Raw genomic sequence first — 26,818 nt, forward strand, 5'->3', positions numbered from 1 at the left:
AGAATTAAGTACCAACCAATAAATCAGTAATCAAAGCTCAATTCAAGTTAGTTATCTTCATAATTCCTAGCCTTCCTCATGTCTAGACCAAAGAAAATTCCTTTGAATTTTCTCAAGGTTCTCATCTATATCATTATAAATTTGAAATAAGGAAAGGAAGTTTAAATAGGGATCCCTTAATTGGAGGCTAAGAACAATTGAGTTTTTCTGACATTACTTAAAACCTTCTCCTTCTATCCTGCAAGTACTTTCTAAATTATTCCTAGGATAGTGTTCCAAAATTGAGTAGAAACTTTCTTCACTATATTTGTGAGAGCATGGTATTTATTTAGGAGAGCATCAAATTGGAACAACTTCATAGCAATTACCCACCTTTGTAGATGAGGGTCTTTATTAAAGAAGTACATTTTACTCTTAATATAATATTTATTTCTCTCTTATATATGTTATATATACATGTAATCCATATGTAAGTGATGTGGTGTAAAAATATACACAAATTTTATTTTTTTCAAATTGGCTAGGGTTATTGAAATTTATTTGTGTATGAGAATGTAAATAAATTTGAATATATATATATATATATATATATATCATTTTTATTTTCTTAATTTTAATGTATTTATAGTTTATATTAAGTTTTTTTAAATTTTGATCAAATTTCTAGGACTTGTTATAGAATAATATGATTAAATTAAAATTATAAACATAAAATATATTGATATTAATGAAATTTGAAAAAACATTATATCAAATAAAGAATTGAATAAAGTATTTTTTTAAACCAATAATTTAGATTTATCCTTATGGAAGAGAATATGAAATACTATTTTCTTTCTTATTGTTGGATTTTTTTTTAAGATAACAATAAATAATGACATATTAGTTTGTATCTTTTTAACATTTCATTAACTCTATCCCATTGAACTATTTGATTGGATATTCTAGATGGGCATAGTTTAGTTAGTCTTCTTAAATATTTATATTTCAATTTTCCTTGGTTCAAATTTGGTTCATTGAAATTTAGTTTAGGGTAAAAGAAAAACTTGCATCACCTTTTATAAAGGACAAACATATGAGAACTTAAACTATTCAATTTTAATGATAGAAAACAAACATTTGTGCAAGATTTTGAAGACGACGTAAACTACTAAAATGTGTAAAATTGGATAAAGTTTATGCTTGTAATGTTCTTTAAAAAATTGAGTGAAAATTCTATCATTTTATTAATATTTAAAGTATATTTTCTAATTTTTTAAAAATGCTTAAAATACAGAGTTTCATTCCCACCAAACAAATATATGCAAATGATCATATTTTGGTGTAAATTTGTAATATGTTATAGTCGACATGTATAACTAGTAGACAAAAGAAAAAATGATTTTGGACTTATGTTTCAATTTATAAGTGTGCAAATTCAAACTTATCAGAATTTGACATTTTTTTTCCTGCTAATGTTTTTTTTCTATCAAATCTATATACAGAGAGAGAGAGAGAGAGAGAGAGGAGAGAGGAGAGAGAGAGAGAGAGAGAGAGAGAGAGAGAGAGAGAGAGAGAGAGAGAGAGAGAGGAGAGAGAGAGAGAGAGAGAGAGAGAGAGAGAGAGAGAGAATAGAAATCTTTTTTATTCTTTAAATACCTACTTGTAATATTTAATAATTGTAACATATTATAAATACTAAAAATGCTACAAAATTCTAATGACCATAATCTTTACTTCAAGATCTACAAAATGGTGTTTTTAGTTTTTGAGAAAACTTCATTTTGTAAGGAGAAATCAGCCTTGAATGTGAAAATTTTGGAGAAATTACATGTTTTTCTTGTGTGGCTACCACTTAGGATACCACATAGACAGTTATGGCTGAAACCCTTCCAAGCGCAATAGCTTTGGACATAACCTGTATCAGCACAAGAAAAACTACAAGGGGTCACAGTGGTGGTTTCATACAAAAAAAAATTATTTTTTATTTCATTTTATAATAAGTCTAGTAAATTACAAAATATAAAGGAGTACTTTTAGAAATAAATATTGTTTGAAGTTGTATGTATCAATTGTTTTGTGGAGCTTAACAACAATTACAAAGGATCATCACTAAGGTATGTTTTTTTCACCTAGTTATTTTTATGTCTTATATATTGAAGTTTTGAATTATATTTCTAATGGAATCTAAACTAAAATATTTTTCTGTAGATCAAATTATTCAATGGGTAATAAAAGTGGTAGATCAAGGAAATGTGATAGAATAAGAGATGACAAAATGAAAGGTTATACAAAATGTAATCAAATATATCCTACTGAAGTTCATGAAGAAGATGAGATTCATGCAGAGGATGAGATTCAAGAATATGAACACATTGGTAGTTCTAATGATAGAAAAAAATTATTAGGTGTAGGAAATTCGATGGTTTTGGATGAGGACCTACTTTTTAGTCAAATTCCATCTAAACATATAGTAAAAGAGAACACTATTAAAAAACATTTCCAAGACATGTGGGGTGAATATTTCAAAAATAAAAGTATATTTGGAAAGACACAATTATTTATCAAGTTATTTAGGAGAAAATATATGAGGCATGTTTTGGAGTTGTTGGGTGTTGATAATAGGAAAAACCATGTGCATAATGCTAATAAAATAATAGTTGAAAATTTTCAAACCACTTATAACAAAATTGGCAACACAACTTGAGGAGGTGATTTGAGCACTGCACGTAAAGAGTTGATGCCTAATATATCTAGTAAAAAGTTGACACATAGAAAACAAGGACATGAAATTTATTAATTACTACATATATCTAGAAGAACAGTTCAAAGATAAATTAGGAGTAAAACTATGCTATATGAAAACATTGAGAATAATTGGGGGAATATTTGTAAAGTTCCTTGAAAGGATATAATTTATAAAAGATGTAAAAAGATAGGTTATTGAATTTTGGACCACATCCTCTCATGTTTCTTCTGATAGATGTAATCCTATACAAATTAAAGATCAAGAAATAGGGGCAAAAATTGAACATCTAAAAGATTTTATTGATATAACACAAAGTGAATTATTTCAAACATTCAAGCTAGAATTTTCAAATGTAAAAATATGTTATAGAATGTTCGAGAGTCTGAGTTCTTTCTTTGTACACATAAATAAGATATGTGAAACTTGATGTTGTTGGATTTGGTTTACACTCGCTATCATATAAAAAAGTTATGGTAGTACTTGATCCAAATTTGGTCATCCCTAGTAGTATGCTACAATTTGTGAAGTCTATATTATGTGATAACTTAGAATATTCAGATGAGTTCAAAGTATAATTTAGCAAAACACAATGTGCAAATTGTGAAGATTTAGGTAAATTTTGACTGCAAATTAAGAATATTAATAAATCAACACCAATTTCATGGATGAGATATGAATATGAGACATACCAAAATAAGATAGGAGCTTAATCCAAAAATAATTGTATTGAAGGAGAGTGAATTGTGGCATGATGAGTTTATGACCAAGTTTCTTTCATTGATATATCCACATATCCAACATTGTCATGGTGCACGATGATAAGCTAAACAATTTTGTGATTCAAAAAATTGTTTTCCACCTAATTGTATTCTTTTAGTTGTAGATTTCTTTGAAAATTATACATTTTTACCTCAAACAAAGCTTGAAGGGCAAATATTTTCATTCTAAACAAGTTTCAATATTTGTGCAATTGACTTGTAGATATGAACAATTTTAGGTAGATGAGATAGAAAGTTCGGATGAAAGTGAATGCATTACCATCAAGGAGGTTCAAATCTATATTAGTGATGATAGAGTTCATGATAGAATTTATGTCACTCATTGCTATATAATATTCTCTAAAGATCTTAGAAATCATAGAATTAATGTTTCAGAGCAATGGGTCTGGTTTGATTGTTGTGTAGATTATTGTACATGTGTACATTTCTATACAACTTTGTTAAAAACTTATATTGATTTGTACACATATTTCAATTTGATTTATATAATTATTTTTAGTTTGATTTCATGACTCATAGGACAATTTAAATCTACAAAAGCATTTAATTAGTTTTCCATGCAACATGCTAGAAGCAATGTTAAGTTTTTGTGGAACTTCTTTAAGAGTGGATATAGAAAAGGGGAGCATGTTGGAGAAGGAGCATGTATAAAGAAAACACTTAGACAACATGAACGTGTGGGTACATATACATTTAGTGTGTTCTTGATCTACTTATAACATATATAGATTATGTCTAGAGATCTAGACATATATTTAGATTTAGTTTAGTTTAAATTATAGACATGCATGTTACACATTCAAGTAATAGGATAGAGAGTGCGAATGCAATTATTGAATGGTGCAAAGATCATTTTGCTACTTGAGATATTTAATACAATAAGCATTATCTGTGGGATGTGAAAGGTAAATATTATATATTTATTTAGTATATATAAACTTATAATTCAAGTTTCAAATTATATATTTATTTTTAAACGTGATCATTATTTTTTGTATTTGTAACAAATATAGATAAGTCTAATCCTTACAATTACCAAATGATTTTTGGTATTAGAAGTTTACATCAAGTGGTGACTATAGGACACTACAAACCTCTAGTTATTAAAGTAAGAGAAAAATCTTTTATAATCTAGACAGAAAAATTACATTTATATTGAAACCCTATTTTTTTGGAATGAAATGTCTCCATAGTCTGCCATACTTGACAACATTATGATTGACCAAGATTTAACAAATAAAATTGAGAGAGAATTCTATTTTTCTCACTACTGAAGTAAATGGGTTTCAATATCTTTTTAGCATTTATAAATCACAGTTATGTAGGGAATATTTTTTCTCAAGGAGAGAAAACAATATGGAGAGAATAAATTCACACAAAAAAAATTCTTATGAAAACATGGTAGGCATATGTTGTATTTTCTTGACATAGTATTTGAATCAGTTGTTGGTTATTTCTAGTTATGAAAACTATGGCCAGTCCAAAACTTCACACACTAAGGAAAAAAAAAGCTTGGAAAAAATAGTCAACTTTGACTATTTAAGACTTTTAGTCTTGGAATGAAGATTCAAAGGTGATGTTCAAGCCATCCAAAAAGGCTCTCTTCTCCTTTTCTTTGTCCATTAAATCTCAAGATTTGAACTAGTGATGTTGCCCTAATTTTATAAAAACCTATATCATAAACAAGGTAGTTCTATCTACTTGCTACTAGTTGCCTTATTTTAAAAAATCTATTGGAGTTTTTTTTTTCTATATTCAATCATATATATATATATATATATATATATATATATATATATATATATATATATGTATGTATATGTTAACACACACACACACACATAAAATCTTGGTGGACTACTTTGACAATTAGATAATGAGGGGGTTTTTATTTTATTAAAACATTTTACTTTCTACAATTTTTTATAAAAATCTATATCATAAACAAGCTAGTTGTATGTACTTGCTACTAGTTGCCTTGTTTTAAAAATTCAATCATTTGTTTTTTTTTGTTCATCTTATAAAATTTTTCCACAATCTTTTATTTTTATGATTTTTATGATGTTGAAAATGTATTGAGGATGCCTTCATATCCATCTATTTTTTTCTATATTTTGTCTTATACATACATACATACATACATACATACATACATACATACATACATACATACATACATACATACATACATACATACATACATACATACATATATATATATATATATATATATATATATATATATATATATATATATATATATATATATATATATATATATATATATATATATATATATATATATAATTTATTTATTTATTTACACACACGCATCTTTGTCGAGTACTTTGACAATTGAATAATTAGGGAGGTGTTTCTTTTATTAAAACATTTTACTTTCTACACATTTTATATTAAGGGTTAATATTTTGTTATATTTTAGAGATCTTGTGTGAATTATGTATAAGCTTTTTAAATGTAAATATTATAGGGGCAATTGATATGTGCATGGATTTTACCTTTATCTATGACATTAATAAATGTAAATCTTTTTTGAGAGTTCATACAGTTCATCATATATTTGTAAATAGAAATATTGTAGGAGGAATTGATATGTGCAAAGTTTTGTCCTCATCTATCACATTATTAAATGGAACTTTTTATTGAGATTTCATTTAGTTCATCATATATACCACTTCAAAATATCTGATTTCTCCTTCTCCATCTATAAAGATGAGAATTTTGAGAAATGCATCAATTTTTTCATGGTAAGGCTCTACCAATCTGACTAATATCTTAATTACGTAGTGATAAAATAGCCTAGTCCAAGTTGATCGTCTTATCTAAAAGCATAGTGGTAAATAGACACTATCATACTATGGGTGCCTGAGTATGGGGGTGTTGTAGGAGGTTCTACAGGATCTTGAGTAGGTGGGGGTGGGGGTGGGTGCTTTAGGGCCCTATGTAGGAGTAGGTGTTGTAGAAGGTGGAGGATTATCCTCCTATCCCTATGAACCCTTTGATTCTACTGTGCGTGAGAGAATATAGCAGATTTGTCCACCAATGTCACTAAGAGAAATCTCCATGACCATTGATAATGCTTACTATTTATAAACCAAGAAGATCATATGCTAAATAGGATTCCATATGATGCAATGCATCCAAATCTAATATAGTAGAGACTTCTAGTGGAGATGGTATATTTGCTATCCCATATGCATCATCAACTCCTATGCTAAAGGATGTATTTGTCGAAATGGTACCACAAAATCATGAACATATATCTGCCACATTGATAGGAAAATATCTCCTATAATTGCATAGCGACTATGGCAATGTATGAATAGATCTAAGTCCTAACTATATCATCTAGAGTAGTCATAACCATAGCAGCCATCTACGGAGCTCTCAACATGATGAAAAGGTGTGGACTCACCATTGCCCATTTATTAATAGGTGTAGGGGTGTCTGCAGGTTTAAATCTCTCTAATAGACTACCATGACCCTGTTCAACATGACTTGGAAAATCTATATAATGTACATCATATATGTAAATAAAATTTTGCAAACAATCATTTGTAGAAATAAAGAGGAAATTCATCTTTCTATGACCAGTTGTGATGTGCAGCTAACTAGGGAGGATATATAAATGGTGCAGCAAGTTGATATGTACACTTCATAGTTGAATAAACTATAATCCTAGATCTCTCTATATAAAAGGGAAACATACTCTTCACCATAGTTGAGACCCCTGTTTTAATCTGTCTATACTTTACAATGCCAGTAACATTGCAAGAAAGGGAAGAGTAAAATGTCTCAATACTAATATCATCATATGGGTTGTATGACTCAATCATTTGAATCATACAACATAGCTCATCTCTCATAGCAATAATCTTCTCCCTATTAGGAGGGTGCTAGAAGCCAAAAGTGTAGAATCTAGGAACTCAATAGCATGAGATAGCCTAGAAACTCTATCTCTAAATAGATGCTCTCTCTCCTTAGTAGATGATGTTGGTCTACATGTTGTACCAAACAAAAACACTATGAACATCTCCCTAAATGCTAGCCTCCCTTGAGGATGTAGGTGCACCACTAGTACCAAATGCCATAATGTATGATATGCAAAGAGGATATGTCTATGAATGCAGAGCTAAGATATCTGAGTATATAAAACTGAAAGTTAAATTTAATTTAAAACATGTATGTATACATATGTAAAAAGTTGAACAACTAAAAAACATAGACCATTTTATTTTATACACATGTTAAATATTTATCAACTTGATGTATAGCTCATGCATGTGAACAAAAAATATGCACATGTATGTGTGATAAAAAACTAATTTGAAATTATGTTAATTTTCTACCTAATTTTTGACAAGTTAAAGTACATAGATTTATTATGTTAATGTTTTCTAAAATGTAACTAATTTTTAGTATTAATTAATTTAGTTATCTAGATCTGAACTTGAAATTTTTATGTTTGATGTAAAATCGACATCTATGATTAAGTATATATTTAAATAAAAAAACTATAATACTCCATGATATGTTATAAACTATAAAACATAACATATAGTTAGAAAAATTATAAAAATATTATATTCTTAGATGTTGTTAGGTTTTGACAATCCATTTATTGCTACTAACTTGGATTCAAATGTGTATATAATTAGAAGCAATATTCACTTAATAATATTACTAAAACAAAATGATACTCTTGAAGCGGGACAAATTAATAATATCACTTAAACAAAATTATACTCAACCTTCATGATGAATGATGGCGTAGCAGACACGTAGTCGCAAATCACATGACCTAATTTGAAATGTTTAAGAATCTATTTTATACATTTTCAATTGATAATAAGACAGACAATTATTTCTAAGTATACCAGATATCCTAATTAATCATAGACAGAAGTTTTCGAAATAAAATATCGTCCGAGAACGTAATGGAAATTGGATTAAAAACATCATTTCCCTGCTATCTTGTTGCCCAATGAATGTCTACTGTATCTGACGTCTTTGAGACGACATAAAGGGGAAGACGTTACATGAAACAGAGTTTTATCATATATTTATCTACTAGTTACATGAAACCTCTATTCCAAACTCAACTTAATGACACTCGAATCTTTCTCTAAATTAGAGGAAATTAGATTTTAAGAACGATGGAACATTGAAGCCATTTTAAATCTCAGGCATGTCGAAATCATAGGGAATATCGACCTATAAAAAAGGTTTTATCAGATTCTCAAAGATTTTTGTACACTTACATATTTGATTAAAATGTATTTGATGTTTTTTGTTTTTATCAAATTAAGGATAAATCTTACTGTACAAATATTAGTAAGCAATTTACATATTTGATTTTTTTTGTTTTTATCAAATTAAGGACAAACCTTAAGGTACAAAGATTTTTGTACACTTACATATTTGATTAAGGATAAACCTTAGAGTACAAATATTAGTGAGCCATTTTCAACTACGTACTACTTTAAGGACATGTTTCAAGGAAATCTCATGCATGTCGAAAATTACAGGGAAAATCATGGGGAATATTGACCCATAAAAAAAGGCTTTATTATATTCTCAAAGATTTTTGTACACATATATTTCATTAAAATGCATTTGATGTTTTTTGTTTTTATCAAATTAAGGATAAAACTTAGCGTACAAATATTAGTGAACAATTTATATATTTGATTTTTTTTATTTTTATCAAATTAAGGATAAACCTTAGCGTACAAATATTAGTGAGGCACTTTCAACTACAGACTACTTAAAGGATATGTTACAAGGAAATCTCAAACATGTCGAAAATCACAGAGAACATACGACGTCTTTGGGATGATTTGAAGTGGGAGAGATTACATAAAACAAATAATTCCTCAAAATGGGAGAGATTACATAAAACAAATAATTCCCTAATAATTCATTACGCATGAGCACGATCATCCGAGGATCATCACAACTTTTTTAGACGGTAATATTTTTATGCCAGCTGTACAAGTACAACCATTTCACATGATAGAGGACGCTGAAATTGTAGCCACTGAGAATATGAGCCTATAGAAATAATTGGCGTGCAGTTAGCGAGTTTAAACCTTAAAATAAAGTTAAAACCTTTTTTTGAGATTCACTAAACTTAAAATAAAGGTCAAACCTTTTTTCCAGATTCACGAAGACATCGTGATTTTTTTCAAATTTTTTGTTGTTTTTGACTACAAATTATGAAGATCATGAAGATCAAATGTTAAAATTTTCAGAAAAATCTATGATGTTTTCTATCCTTTGAAAATTCATCAACCACAAAGTTTGGATAGAGGATAGCTATGTCCAGTTTTTTATATGGTGGAAGTCTCTATCAGAAACTTAGCATTTGCCACTGCCAGGGACAAAAAACATTGCATTGGAGTTTGAGTGACCCAACTTTAAATCAATGGATTAGATCATTTCAAAATCCTGCTAGAAGATCGAAATGTTATTGACCGTAGATTGCACAACCATTTCTTAGGTGGATTATTTATCAATTTTTTCACTATAGTTTTGCAGTTGAATAGAAATAGCAATATAATAATTTAAAAATGCTATTATTTTTCATTGCCTAGCCTTGCAAATGTTCATTTCTATTTATTCATTTGTTTTTGATATTAAATTAGTGGAAATAAGTGAGTTGGCTCTTAAGAATGAAATGGTAGAAAATCTATTAAGAGTAGACTACCAATAACATGATGACAAGAAAATTTACCGGACACTTAAATATCACACACTAAGGCTTGATTTATAGGCTAAAAGTGTTAAATAGTCAAAGTTTACTTATTTTTTAAATAGTCAAACTTGATTTATTTTATAAATAGTCAACATTGACTTACTTTTTAAATAGTCAAAGTTGACTTGTTTTTTCAAACTTCATTTCTTCTGTAGTGTGTGATGTTTAAGAGTGGCCCAAATTTACAATCCTAGCATATAACATCCAAGACCTATCTCCATGTGATGCAGGAGCATCTTGCATGAAAAAAAAAAAAAAATTGTGGAGGAGAGAGAAAGTGACGAAAATTAGAGGAGAAATAATAAAAAATAAAAAAAGGGAAAAAGGAGAAAAGAAAGGAAAAGGTGATTTCTATTTTCGAGGTGCATAGGTGGCATAATAGAAAAAAATAAAAAAATAAATGGTTGTCATTCCATTTATCGAGGTGAGTGGGTAGAATTCTAGAAAGTTATGAATATTGTAGAAAGTTTTGGAAGTTGTAGAAGGTTGTGGAAGTTGTAGAAAGTTGTGGAGGAATTCTAGAAAGTTGTGGATAAGTCATGCATGGGGTGGTAAGTGCCTATTTAAGCAAGGCATATGAGCATTTCTAAATCAAGCTCAAGGGGAAGCTTGAGGAGTAGAAGCTTGGAGAAGCTTGAGAAGTGGAAGCTTGAAGAAGCTCAAGGAGAAGCTTGAGGAGTGGAAGCTCAAGGGGAAGCTTGAGGAGTAGAAGCTCGAGAAGAAGGTGAAAGCTCAAGGAGAAGCTTGAGAAGTGGAAGCTCAAGGAGTAGCTTGGAAAGGTGAAAGTTGTGGAAGGAAAAGGTTGAATGTGTGAAAGTTGGAAGGTGTGAAAGAGAGGAAAAAGTGAAAGGTGAGTTTTCCTAAGTTTGTGGAAAGAGCGCCGAATGTGAGGCAGTTTACAGTAGGATTGTGATGGATTTGTGAGTGTGTAGACAAAGCACCAAATGTGAGGCAGTTTACACTTGGATCTTGGATTAGGTTTGTGAGAAGAGCTAGTGACTGCAGTTTAGAAACAAGGAGGTTGCTTTGTGGCTTGCGAGCACAAGTTGAGATCTCAGAGGTTTCTACCAGAGTGTGGATCTGGACTAGCTTGGGTTTGGATTGGATCTTGAGAGATCTTGGAAAAATGTTATTTTAATTGCTATTGAATTTTCAGGTATAATAAAATTGTCTTCATATTGTTGCATTATTGGTTGTGAGTTGGTAAGGGTGGTGTGGCCCTTCGTCAGTGGTATCAGAGCTGTACTTCATCACCATGAAATCAGACAACTTAAACTTTTCCAAGCTTAATTTTTCCCTTAATTTATGATTTTTAAGGGTGGCCTCGCAAAGCCTGCACAACTAGATCGAGTACTTTTCTAGCTTTATACTAATTATGCCCAGAGGATTTTTCATAAAAAAATTCATATTAAGATAAGTCCTAAAACTACTATCATTTTTTTTTAAACCAAATAAGGCCATGTAGGGCCTATCTAGAGTTTTCATAGCTAGGTCTTCCTAGAAGATCCACAACACAAGAAACAATACACAAATAATAGAAGGCCTAATATTTTTTCTTTTCCTCTATTACAAAAAACTCACAAAAATTTTAGGAGCCACCAACCCACTGTGTCTAATAAGGTCATTATCCTATTTGACCGATTGCAATATAGTTGATGTTGCATACATCACCTTCACAATAGACCTCCTCAGGGTATCAAATTTCTCATCGAGGGTAGTAAATCTAGTCTTAAGGGTGTCAATATCACCATTGACCCTCTGCATGGTAATCTTTAAAACTAGGCAACACATACACACATTTTTCCTTAGGTATTAGAGTATCCTTGACTTGTAACAAATCGTGGTAAGATAAAAAAACAAAATCTCTATCTTTCTTGGTAGCCATTGGGGAAGTGACAATTAAAGGAGAAATATTTGTAGTTTGAGTAGTAGGGTGCCGAGGGAGGTGAAATCATTCTCATTGAGAGTGAAATTGACTGGTACATGGGTAGAATCAAGGTTGGCCTCCTTCATCTTCTTAACTTCGCCTTCTTTTGAATCCAAAGTCTTATATTCTGCTTTGTCTTCCTCTTCCACCTCATCCTCCTTAACATATTTTTCCCTAAAGTCCTTCTCCTTCCTTCTTGGTTTGTTCCCTTTTTACTTACCCCCAACCCTTGGTCCTCCTCTTTAGGTCCCATCTTTGTATTAGCCATTTTATTCAACCTCACCTTAACCTTAGCCAATCCATCAAACCTCCTTTAGCCACAATAATTATCTTTTTCAAATTTCAACAAATCAACCTCTGCAAGATATTCAATTTTGGATTTTTTAACATTTACTTGAGTTTTGTATATTTTTTTTCTATTTTTTCAAGGCTTTGAAGGGTGTGGAAGATTGGGTGGACTAAGGAGTGGGGACTACAAAGAACCTACCACCCACATTCCTTAGACTATTCATCCAGTGTTGGGGATTTTATAATGAAAACACAATGGGGAGGGAAAAGATCCAAGTGAAAATTAAAGGAGAAGGATGAGCCTCTAGTGTAATATCACCAACTTCTTGCCCTTCTTTTTCTTATGCCTAATATCCATCTCTATAACCACTTCTTAGGTGGATTATTTATCATTTTCTCCACTGTAGTTTCGTAGTTGAATAGCAATAGTCATATAATAATTTTAAAATGCTAATATTTTTCATTGCCTAGCATTTCAAATGTTCATTTCTATTTATTTATTTGTTGTTGAATAGCAATAACAATATAATAAATAAAAAATACTAATATTTTTCATTGCTTAGCCTTTGAAATGCTCATTTCTATTTATTTATTTGTTTGTGATATTAAATTAGTGAAAATAAGTGAGGTGGCTCTTAAGAGTGAAATGATAGAAAATCTATTAAGAGTAGACTACCAACAACATGATAACAAGATAATTTACTACGACACTTAAATATCACACACTTAGGCTTAATTTATAGGCTAAAAGTGTTAAATAGTCAAAGTTTACTTATTTTTTAAACAGTCAAACTTGACTTATTTTTTAAATAGTTAAGATTGACTTTTTTAAAATAGTCAAAGTTGACTTGTTTTTTCGAACTTAATTTCTTCCATAGTGTGTGATGTTTAAGAGTGGCCCAAATTTACAATCCTAGCATATAACATCCAAAACCTATCTCCATGAAATTAGACAACTTAAACATTACGCAATAAGGCTAAAAGTGTTAAATAATCAAAGTTCACTTATTTTTCCAAGCTTAACTTTTCCCTTAATGTGTGATGTTCAAGGGTGGCCCCACAAAATCTGCACAACTAGATCAAGTACTTGTCTAACTTTATACTAATCATGCCCATAGGAGTTTCCATAAAAAAAAATCATATAAAGATAAGTCCTAAAACTAATATCAATTTTTTTAAAACCAAATAAGGCCATGTAGGGCATGTCTAGAGTTTTCATAGCTGGGTCTTCCCAGAAGATCCACAACATAAGAAACAATACACAGATAATAGAAGGCCTAATATTTTTTCTTTTCCTCTATTGCTAGAAACTCGCAAAACTTCTTGGATTCACCACCCCACTGTGTCTAATAAGGTCATTATCCTATTTGATTGATTGCAATATAGTTGACGTTGCATGCATCACCTTCACAACAAACCTCCTAAGGGTATCAAATCTCTCATCAAGGGTAGTAAATCTAGTATTTAGGGTGTCAATATCACCATTGACCCTCTCCATGGTAATCTTTAAAATTAGACAACCTACCCTTAGGCATCAGAGTATCCTTTACTTGTAACAAATTGTGGTTAGACAAAAGAAAAAATCTTTATCTTTATTGGTAGCTATTGGGGAAGTGACAGTTAAAGAAGAAATATTTTTAGTTTGATTAGTAGGGTGGTGAGAGAGGTGAAATCATTCTCATTGAGAGTGAAATTGACCAACACATGGGAAGAATCAAGGTTGGCCTCCTTCATCTTCTTAACTTTACCTTCTTCTAAATCCAATGTCTCATATTCTGCTTTGTCTTTCTCTTTGACCTCATCCTCCTTAATATATTTTTCCCTAAAGTCCTTCTCCTTCCTTCTTGGTTTGTTCCCTTTTTACTTACCCCCAACACTCAATCCTCCTCTTCAAGTACCATCTTTTTATTAGCCATTTTATTTAACCTCACCTTAGCCTTAGCCAATCTATTAGACCTCCTTTAGCCACAATAATTATCTGTTTCAAATTTCAACAAACCAACCTCTACAAGGTACTCAATTTTGGATTTTTTAACATTTACTTGAGTTCTATTTGTATATTTTTTTCTATTTTTTCAAGGTTTTGAAGGGTGTGGAAGATTGGGTGGACTAAGGAGTGGGGAGTGTAGAGAACCTACCACGCACATTCCTTAGACTATTAAGCTAGTGTTGGGGATTTCTTAATGAAAACACAATATGGAGGGAAAAGATATAAGTGAAAATCATAAAGGTGAAGGATGAGCCTTTAGTGTAATATCACCAACTTCTTGCGCTTCTTTTTCCTATTCCTAACATCCATCTTTGTAACCTCAAGATCATGTCATAGGAATAAGAGGATTGATATTTTATCATAGTTCCTATAATAATTTAGCAAAGTGAAGTGGTAGTAATAAAAAATACCAAACCTACCCTAAAGTGTTAGGTACTTCTTAATCAAAAGACATACTTCACTCCACAATTCTCGTAGGTCCTTCCAACTAAACTCACCTTTGAACTTGACTGGAGCTTTATCCTTCTTTAAAAGTTTGTTGAGGTTAGCTTCATCTAGAACCTTGGTAACATTTTTGCATTTTTTTCCTTCCATGGGTAAGGCGGTAGCCATTACAATGATTTCTTCATCAATTTGGAACCTAATGCCATTAAGTATAACTCTCCTATCATTCCAAGGATTAACAAGGTATGTGGAGAAATTTTAATGATGTCCCACCATTGCCCCATGAATGAAATTGGACCACTTTCCTTATCTTCCCACATGGATTATTATATTGTTCCCAATTTCAGGCAACACAGTCTTCACCATATCACCTTGTTCTCGATCTCTTTCTTAAAACCCTTTGAAATTATTAATAGATCCCTTACTTTATAAACCTTGTTTGAATAGATGATTACTTGTAGGAAATTCACAAAAGAAATCCTTATTGATAAAGAGATATTTTGAGTTCATATAATTGTTACCAAGAATGGCAATAAATTGTGAATCTCATGTGGGCAACCATTTTCACTAACAATTATAATTCTAGTGAATCTTAGAGAGATGTGATCACTAATTCATGAGATGATCTCAGTAAGATGAGAATAAATTTTTAAGTTGGATCCTTTTCTAATAAAATCTCTATAAATTATTTACATAATTCATATGACTTGGATCATTATAGCTACATACATTTAAAAATACCTACTTTGAAATGACACCTTTTCATTATGGTGTTTAATTTATATTTAAATTCATAAAGGAATCCTAATTAAAAATTAACACCACCCTTAAAAAAAAATATGTTTCCCAAACCCACAAGGTAAGCATCATTCCCTATGTATGAAGGTCCATTCCCTTTCTATCTAGGGATTTAATATTGTTCTTAGATTACCCATTTGTCTCTAGCATGTAACTCCCTCAACTTGCAAGCCAAGCCTAGTGAATTTTCCACCATAGGATTACATGCTCTAAAATGTGTTGTAAAGACTATATCTCCATGCAAGTGAGTAGCACCAATATGTCATCAATAATTTTTGTATATACTAGCATGGATCCATATTTCCTTATACAAATTCCATGATAATTTTAGGCCCCTTCAATACATAGTTGTTGCCATTTTAATCTAACAACTAAGATCATTCCTTAGTAGAAAGCAAGGACTTTAGCCATGTTATTATAAGTGTGGCTAAAGTTCCCTACATAGGATATTAGCAGACAACCAAAAGAATTCTTATTTTTTCTCCTACTTGAACAACACACATCTTTGATGGCACCATCAAAATTTAATCATTTCATGGGAGGGGAGGAGAGCTCTAATTTTGTACTCCTTAGAATTAAGGATTTTGAGTTTCCATACACCTTACAAGCCTTTGGAAGATTATAAACTAAAAAGATCTTCTGGTCACCAATAGATGGAGTGTTGGGGGAATTTCTCACTTTCAACACTTTGAGTTTTACTTTGATATCTTGATTATGATAGTAATCACTATATTAATCAAATGCTCCTCCTCTATCAAGGTCCAACTATTAACTTCCTTCTATATTCACTAGTAGTTGAGGGGTTAGGCCATGTTCTAAAGTAATTTGATTAGTGAGCAGTAGTAAGAGTGATCCAAATTTTGTATAAATATTTGCAAGTCATTGAACAAGACCCATGAAAGAGAGAATTTTTGGAATACCATAGACTCAGTATCTCTCTCAAATAAGTAACACTGAAAAATGTGGTGAATATGATCTTCCTTCTCTTCCTTAGATAAGTACCTCCAATTTGGGAGGTGAAAGCCACATCTCCTAAAGTTTTCAATAGTAAGAATCTTTTCATGTAGAGAAGTCCACAAAAAAAAAATGATTTTAGGGATTAGCTAGCCATTCCAAATATTCTTCCAATACAAAGTGGTTAAATCATTCTTAAAGACAAGGAGGTAGATATCTAACCAATAATGAATTCCTCTCGATCATTTATGTCCCAATTTTTTTCTCTTCTTGGAATCACATTATCCTATTATACGGTAAGATGTTATATAGTTCTAAAACAAGTGGATTAGGGTTATGGGGTAACCCAACTTTTATCTTCTTCCACTTCTTATCTAAGGTAAGAATGTTGTTATCTTCCTTATCATAATTTAACTTTAGATAGTTATTGAGCTCAAAAAATTATTTCAATATTCATTGCTAACCTCCAAGCAAGTTATCTTCCTACAATCTTGCTCTATTCCTTCTTCCCACCATCAACCTACGACTATCATGAAGGTTTTTTTTTGTTTTAGTTAGATTGTTCTAGATTTTAGCGCCTAAGGGTCAGATATTGTCATTCTAATAGTAGACAAAGGGAAATTTGTTAAGGTATCTTGATTTCATAATATCTCCCCACCTGATTCAAGTTAGTTATCTTCATAATTCCCACCACTCCTTATTTATAGACTTAAGAAAATTCCTTTGAATTTTCTCAAGGTTCTCTTCTATACAACTAGAAATTTGAAATAAAGAAAGGAAGTAAAAGGGATCCCTTGAAGGGAGATCAAGAAAAATGAATATTTTCTGTACTATTTAAAATATTCTCCTTCAATGTGCAATTTTTTGTTGCATTCTTTCAATGATAGTGTTCTAAAATTGAATAGAAACTTTCTTCACATTTAGAGGGAGACCAAGGTATTTATTCGGGAAATCGAAAGATTGATAAAACATGATAGAAGTTACACACCTTTGTAGATACAAGTCTTTATTAAAGACAAACATTTTTCTCTTTCTATAAAATTTATTTCTAAGTTGTGTGTGTGTGTGTGTGTACTATTGGAATACGAGGTGGAGTAAGTGAGAGGGGGGGGGGGGGGGAGGGGGGTGAATCAGTTACCACAAAATTCTTATTCTTCATAGATCCCTTAGATGTCCTGAAGATCTAGTTAGATACTTGATAAACAAATGTTCTAACAAACTATTACTTATCTTTAGGTATTAGTGCATGAAACTGAAAACAAAATGAAGACAAGTGACACCAGATTTAATGTGGAAACCCAATATGGGAAAAACCACCAAGTAACTAGCTACCAATTTTTCACTCTTCTAAAGTGAGCCCTATTAGTAGCCAACCCTATTAAAGGTAACAATACACACTACTAGGTGTGATCCTGTTAGAGGATTTTAATCACCCTATTAGGAGTGGCCTTGCTAGATGTCTTTTGAACAATTCAACAAAACTATCACCTTGTTAGAGGATTTACAAAATGGCTGTTAAACCAACTCGGTTAAGAGATTTGAAATTACTGCTACAATGATTAGAAAGTAACAATGAATTAACCTGAACAAGATGCAACTATAATTGCTGATTACAGGTATCTATTCTGCATTATTGGATCCTTCTTGATTGAATATGACTTTGCTGCTCCTCAATGATCTCTGATCATTCTTCAAATTTGCTTCCACAATAATCAATCCTCATATTGCATTAATTTCACTTACACCACACACCTAGAATTCACAACTTGACCTCTTAATTATACCATTCAGATTGTCAGGTTGGCTCATTCATTTGTTACATTTACCAATAAATCATACACCAGTCGGCTACACAGATTAAATTATTTTATAAATTGATGCAATCCTTTACTAGCCGACCTTGCTTGGTAGATACTACTTTTAGAAATTTCTTGAGTTAACCTTCTTGACTCAGTTAACATTGTAACTTCTGCAAAATCCTTTGGATACCGAGTTAACCTAGTAAGAACTGAATCCCTTCATGAGAGCTCAGTAAGAACTATGTCTACCACATTTCCTTTGATGACCGAGTGAGCTTGGTAAGAACTGCATCCACCAACTTTCCTTTCGTGACCAAGTGATCTCAGTAAGAACTGCATTTACCAAATATCCTTTGGTGACCGAGTGAGCTCTGTAAGAACTGCGTCTGCCAAATTTACTTTGATGACTGAGTGAGCTCGGTAAGAACTATGTCTGCCAAATTTCCTTTGATGACCAAGTGAGCTCAGTAAGAACAATTTACTACAAGTTTTGTTTTCTTACCTTCTAGGCTCAATAGATTATGTTCTTATGATTGATATGAGATTTGTGTGACATCAAAGACAATACACAATTGAACAATTGTATCCAACGATCTCCCTCTTTGGCATTGATGGCAACACAACATGTCATAGAAAAATGAATTTTGAAAGAAAGTCTTTACTGAAAAAATACTTTCCTAAATACAACAAACTCCCTCTTTCATCACAATCTCACCTTCTTACACAAACTTTTATTATTTTGGAAATTTCAGAACAATATGATAGTATACTCTCCCTTTTTGACAACACATGCCAAAGAAAACTCAAAACAATTGAATAGCATTGTACCTGATGTACTGATTCATATGTAATGCTTTCATTGGTTTGCTGCATCAACTAAGAGATCTTCAATTCTGTTCTTATTGATGCATCACTAGAACTGTATTTTAATGAGCTTCAGATAGGGTAATGACCCCTAAGTCACCTCTAAGATACAAGAATGCATCCTTAGGTAAAGGCTTTGTGAATATGTCAGCAATTTATTCCTTTTTATGGACATATTCCAATCTAATTTCATTTTCTTGCACCAATTCTCTAACAAAGTGATACTTTATGGCAATATGCTTGGTTTTTGAATGCATCACTAGATTCTTGGAGATGTTAATTGCACTTGTTTTATCACAAAACATAACAACAGGTTCTTTGATTTCTTGCTTCATACCTTCCAATAATTGTTTAAACCATACAATGTTTGAGCGGTTTACTGCTGCTACAACATATTCGGCCTCTGCTGTGGATTGAGATGTATAATTTTTCTTTTTACTTATCCAAGAAACCAACCTTTTTCCAAGAAAGAAAGCTCCTCCACTTGTACTCTTTCTGTCATCAATATTTCCTACCCAATCTGCATCAGTGAATAATTTTAAATCCAAATTTCCTTCAAGTTTGTACCATAATCCATAATCTTCAAATTTTTTTAAGTATCTCATGATCCTTTTGATTGTCATCATGTGATTTTCTTTTGACTTTGTTGAGAATCTTGCTACGATTCCTACTGCAAGGGCAATGTCTAGTCTTGTATGCACTACATATTGCAACTTTCCAATCATGGATCTATATAGTGTCTGATCTACTTCCTTAGACTCATCATCTTTGGTAAGTTTCAATCCAATACACATAGGAGTCCCAACTAGTTTGCAGTCTTCCATACCAAACTTTTTTAGTAGCTCCTTGATGTATTTAGATTGAGTGATGTAGATGCCATTCTTACTTTTTTGAATTTGAAGACCAACAAAGAATTTGATTTCACCAAACATTGACATTTCAAATTATTTGCAAAGATCATCATTTTCTATGAACAAATTATCATCTACAAATATTTCTACCAAAACAATCTTATTATCTGGTCCTTCCTTTATGTACAAACTATTGTTATCATTAGTCCTTTGAAAATCAATCTAAATAAGATAGTTATGCAATCTTTCATACCATGCTATAGGGGCTTGTTTTAGACCATATAATTCTTTATGCAATTTGCAGACCATGTCCTTCTTGTTTTGATCAACAAAACCTTCACGTTGTTCAATGTAAACCTCTTCATCCAATATGCCATTGAGAAATAGTGACTTGACATCCATCTGATAAACTTTGAATCCTTTGTATGTAGCCTATGCAAGTAAGGTTCTGACACCTTCCAATCTTGCAATAGGAGCAAAGGTTTCTCCATAGTCTATACCTTCTTCTTGAGAGTATCCTTTGCATACCAGTCTATCTTTGTTCCTTGACACCTTACCATCTTCATTTAGCTTGTTTCTAAATACCCATTTAGTTCCTATCACTTTTTTATTGTTAGGTCTAGGTACAAGAGTCCATGCTTTGTTTTTCTCTATTTGTTCTATTTCTTCATTCATAGCTTCAATCCAACTTTCATTGTCTAGTGCATCTTTGACATTTCTAGGTTCAAAATCAGTAAGTAAACAAGTGCCTTTCAACTTACTTCTTGTCATTGTTCCTTCTGATTTATCTCTAATGATCTGATCTGATGCATGATGCCTTTTGACATACTTCGCTAACATAGGCTCCTTTCTTTTTTGATGATTTGCATTGTTATCCTTTTGCACTTCAATTTCCAGATCTGATTCTGGTTGCTTGGGCTCGGTAGATGCTAACTCAGTAGCTTTTGTTTGCAACTCAAATTCTTGCAACTTGAGTTCTTGCAACTCGGGAGGCATTAGCTCGGTTTGAACTTCCTGTGACTTGGTAACTAAAGACTTTGGAGTTGAGGATGCTTGATTAATAGGTATACTTGGTGTTGTATCAGGTTCAATGTAAACAAATCTCATATAATCTTTAGGTTCACTTTTGCTTTCTTCTTTAGATCTTTCTGCAGACTCATCAACTTTCACATGTGCACTTTCTATGACTTTGTGAGTAGATAAGTTCAAACATCTATATGCCTTGCTTTTGCAAGAGTATCCAAAAAATATTCCTTCATCACTCTTTACATCAAATTTACCTTTTCTAAATTCTTTCAAAATTTAACATTTGCTTCCAAATACTTTTAGATAACTTACATTTATTTTGTAGCCATACCATAATTCATAGGGTGTTTTGAATGAGTCCTTTTACAGCTATACTTGGTTCAAGGTGTGAACTACAGTGCTGATAGCTTCCTTCCAGTATTTGATAGCAATTCTTTTCTCAATCATTAAGGTTCTCGCACAATTCATGATAGATCTATTCCTTCTTTCTATTATTCCATTTTGTTCAAGAGTTCCTGGTGCTAAAACCTATCTTTTGATTCCTCTCTCAATGCAAAAGTTATTGAACTCATGTGAGATGAATTCACCACCTCTGTCAGACCTTGAGCATTTTAGTCTTTTCCCTGTTTCCTTTTCTACTCTAGCTAAATACCATTTGAACTTTTCAAATGCTTCTAATTTCTGTCTAAGGTACATGAAAGTCATCGTTCTTGAATAATCATCAACAAATAGAATAAAGAATTTTTCACCAATATAACTTTCAATCCCAATAGGTCTACACAAATTAGTATGCACAATTTCTAGTGCTTGTTCAGTCTGATAGTTCTTTCTTTTAAAACTAGTTTTTCCCATTTTACCAATTTTACAATTCTTGCATAGCCCAACCTCAAGTTTCTTTATGTTAGGAATACCTCTTACTGTCTTGAATTTACTTATCTTTATTAAGTTTTCAAAGTTTACATGACACAATCTTTTATGCCATAACCAACTTTCTTCAATTTGAGCAATGAAACATGAGCATTCACCAAGTTCAAGGTAAAATAGGTTACCTTTTGTTTGAGTGCCTGATCCAATCAGCTTTGCTTTTTCATTCAACAGTCTTGCTTTTCCATGCATAAATTCTACTTTGAATCCATTATTGAGTAGCTATGCCACACTCAACAAATTATGCTTTAGTCCTTCTACCCAATATGCATTATCACATACAAGTTCCTTGGTTAGTGAGATTCTTCCTTTTCCTTTTATACAACAAGGTTCATTGTTGCCAAACCTTATACTACCACCATCATAGTTTTTAAAGTATTCAAACTTAGTTTTATCACTAGTCATGTGATGAGAACAACCACTATCTATAATCCATGTATCATTTTTTCTTATGTGAGAAATAAGTGCCATTTCTTCATCATTATTAGATTCATCTTTTATAGCTATGTAAACAATTCCATCTTCTTCTTCATCATCAGAATCATTTGAATCTTTAGCCATGAAACATGTTTTCTTACCTTTATCCTTGAATGATTTGAAGTCCCTTTTGTCATTATACTTGTGACCTTTCTTCTCATCCTTGTTCTGCTTATTTGGGCACCTAGCAGCAATATGTCCAATTTCTTCACAAGTAAAAGAGATTAGAGGAACGTTACCTTTGTATTTTCCTTTGCCTCTTGAATATTTTCTTGCTAGTAGAGCTTCAACTACTCCAAGATCACTATCTAAACTTTGTTCTGATTCTTCATCACAGTCTGATTGTGGATCCTTCATCTTTTTCCCTTTTTCTTTGAGTGAAAGTTTGGTCTCAAATGCTGATTCAATGTTCTTGGCATCTAGAACATAATTATCATAGTTGTCTAGCTCAAATGTAGTCAATCTTCAAACTATGGCCTCTAGATTTATCGTATGATTTGCTTCACATCTTCTTTCTTGAATTGCAGAGACTTTGATTCAATAAATGGGAAGTAGAGTTCTAAGAACTTTACTTATAACTGTCTCATCATTGATATCTCCTCCAAATGCTTTGATTGCATTGACACATGCTTTAACTCTTTCGACATAGTTTGCAATGTTTTCAACCTCTCTCATCCTCATCTGATCAAATTGTCCTCTCAGACTTCTAGCTTTGGCTCTTCTTACATTATCATCTCCTCCATAGATTTCTTTCAACTTGTTCCATATTTTGAAGGTGGTTTTACAGTCCTTGATGTCATCAAATTCTTCATAACTTAGAGCAGATGCTATATCTATCATCATGTTGTTGTGGGTCTTCTTTTCAACAATATCATTGACAGATAATGTACCAGCAAGTTTCGTATAATTTTCATCAAGGTACTTCTTGTCACTTAGGTTTGCACCCTTGTCCAAGGCCTATCCATGAGGACAACCTAGTGAAACATGAAAACAACCTCCAAGCTGTGGGACTTGAAATGTGAGGTTGAGTCTCCAGAGAAGGCTGACTTCCTCTTACTATCAGGGTGCACCTATCTACTTCTTGGAGAGGAAAAGGGAGAAGAAGAGCACGAAGGCAAATCTACCTAGTCTAATCTAAGGAGGTGATGCACCAAAATAGAGTGTTTGGACCAATTTTCTACCCATACATGCGCTACTAAACTAGGATGAAACTAAGGATATACACATCCAAACTCACTTAAATCAAATAACCACATATAGATCAGAAAACCAAGATGAATGACACAAGGTAGAAGTTCACTTATATATCATTCGCAGGCTAATAGAGATACAGTCATGCAGATTACAAATTTTTGCAAAGCAATGACACAGGAAAATAATTCTTGCACTTTAGTACCAATGGCTGAAGGAGATAAGTAGAGAATCAGACAGTTCAAAGGCATAGGGGAATTTACACTAGAATTGCAGAGCAATGGCAGAGGAAAATTAGAGAGAAGGCCCCCTTTCAAAAACTACCAAAATCTACCTTTATAGTTCAGGCATAACTAAGATCTTTTCCTACTAAAATGACTTCATAGCTACCTACCATTAAGTCTTGCGTAGGAAAATCATGGAAATCTAAAGAAAATCTGATCTTTCTGCCAAATAATGCCCTTAGAAGATAGAAATGGTGCCATAACTGCACTCTGACCAAGTAGATGGATCGACTGAGATGGTGGAGTGTCTCTCTATATTTCGCATTCATTTTTGGTGGTTTGGATTGATCATGAAGATCAGATCGCACAAAAAAATGGGTCACCTTCACTTTTTAGGTTCATGAATCAGCGGGGTCAAAAAGTCAACCTAATTTCACAAACCAACTAGACCACGCAGGCCAATCACTTCTTTTCATTTTTCCACCTGGGAAGTCCTCTGTGGTTGACCTCCTTTTATTGAACTAACCACGCCACCCTTCAAACTATTATCATTAACTGTAACGATCACACTAACTGCCAGCCGTTAACTGCCAGCCTTGGCTGAGCCAGCGAGAGACGTGTCAATAGGGCACTATGTCACCATGGTATCCACCGTCCAGCTTTCAATGGCGGGATAGTGCCAACCGTTGATCTGCCTTAAATCTGACGATCGTGGAGACTCGTCATACAACTATACTGTTCTTACCTCGGGCCCATCATACCTAGCACCACCTCAACAACTACACCACACTCGAATGACACCTGGAAATACCTGACAAGCGTACCTTGGTGAGACCTAGCCCCGCTGATCGACGTGGCGAAAGGGTGCTATGTCGCTATGGTAAAGATCGCACAACTTCACCATAGCAAGATGGCGCCATCCATCGATCTGGACTGATCTGGCGATCACGAGTGACCCAAACCCTTTACTGCGCTAGCTACATGAAAATATGGTCCCACCAGGACACGTGGTGCCCAGGCGCTATGTCGCTGTTGATATCTCTCAAGTAGTTCCTCATAGCACGATGGCGCCCATTGTAGATCAATCTCAATTTGACGATCAGAACCACCTCATACTCTACACATCCCCTAAAAATCATTGGGCCCGTGAACCACATATGCTCTGACTCATACACTTGGCACCTCCCTATTGGCCTTCGAAGCACCAACTTGGTAGACCCAAGACTTTGACCCCACAGAGCGGCTACATGTCAACTAAGCACCATATCGCTATGAGGAAATCGAGGCCAAATCCCCATAGTGCCATAGCGCCCAATTATAATAATTCCTTCCTTTGCAGATGTGTTCCATTTTGATTGGCTAGCATGGCATGGAACTTCAACTGAGCTAACAAGGTACTAGCTAGGACCCACCCACTTGCCTGAAGTCTCGTCGTGGTGACTTTTTCGTTCGAGCGCTATGTTGCTATCAAAAAACTCATGAGTCTTTCAATGGCGACATGGTGCCCCACTGGCATTTCTGACTTCTCAACCTACCTAAACATGTTTTCTTGGCCCGTCGGACCCATCAAACACGTGTCAATAGGGTGCCATGTCGCTAACATAAATTTCATGCAGCTTCTCCATAGCGAGATGGTGTCTGCCCTTGATCTTTGCAGATCTGACGATGGAGAACTTGCGGGCCGCAAAATATATCATAAGGTTTAAAAATTTGGTATTTAAATATCTCCATGGGTATTTGAATATGGATATTTCAAAGGTGAGAAGGGAAATATGAATTATGAATTTGGTGGGAGATTAAAATACAACATTTCTGGCAACTCATAGGGGGCATGAGCCTGCTCGATGCATGAATAGTGCCTGTAAACAATCCATTGGGCCATGGAGTCAAAAAGGTATGAATCTAAGAACTGCAAAACCCTAACCCCTCCGTGAGGAGATCAAAAAATTAAAAACCCTAGCTCTGCAACTGCAACTAGAAACAAAACAAAAAACTTCCTCTACAACCTAAGACACCTCAAAATTTGCTACCTCATAGGGAGACGTCTGTGGCTGCGCACTTCTTGAAAAGTAGGAAATAATAGAAAAGAAACTAAACTTACTTATGTACATGGATTCCCAAATTTTTAGAAATAGGGCTTTAGATAGATCCCATTGACTGGAATGGGAAAAATCTCTCCATTGGGCCAGCTTAGCTGGAATGCATTAGCTTGTTTGCAACTGGCAATCAGATAGGGGCCACTCCATAGTGTGTCAAATTTGGAATGTCTTCCTAGTTTTTTCCTATTTGCATCCCACTTTAGAACTAAATCTCCTTCTCTGAAGGTTCTAACCCTAGTTTTCTTATCAAAACTCCTTTTTATCTATTGTTGATGTATCTCTAGGGTTTGCATAGCTTTATTTCTTTTTTCTTCTAGTTCAATCAGCTCTGCCATTCTTACTGTCATGACATTATGTTCAATCAATTCCAGCTAATGAGCCAACTCCAAGGATGGGAATTCCAATGAAATTGGGAGTCTGGCCTCCCTACTATATACCAGCACAAAAGGTGAATTCCCAATAGATCTCTTGGGTGTTATCCTATCAGCCCACAGAGCAGTTCTTAATTTCTTATGCCAGATCCTCTGATTGTCTTCTATTGTCCTCTTCATGATTTTGATCAGATTCTTGTTGGAAGACTCAGCCAAACCATTACCCTGGGGATAGTAATTTGATGATGTGCTCAAGTAGATATTGTGATTTATTGCCCATGCACAAATTTGGTTTCCAACAAAAGA

The sequence above is a fragment of the Cupressus sempervirens genome, chromosome 3, assembly GCF_028749045.1.
Source record: "Cupressus sempervirens isolate cs-2001-9-10 chromosome 3, ASM2874904v1, whole genome shotgun sequence".
Taxonomy (NCBI): domain Eukaryota; kingdom Viridiplantae; phylum Streptophyta; class Pinopsida; order Cupressales; family Cupressaceae; genus Cupressus; species Cupressus sempervirens.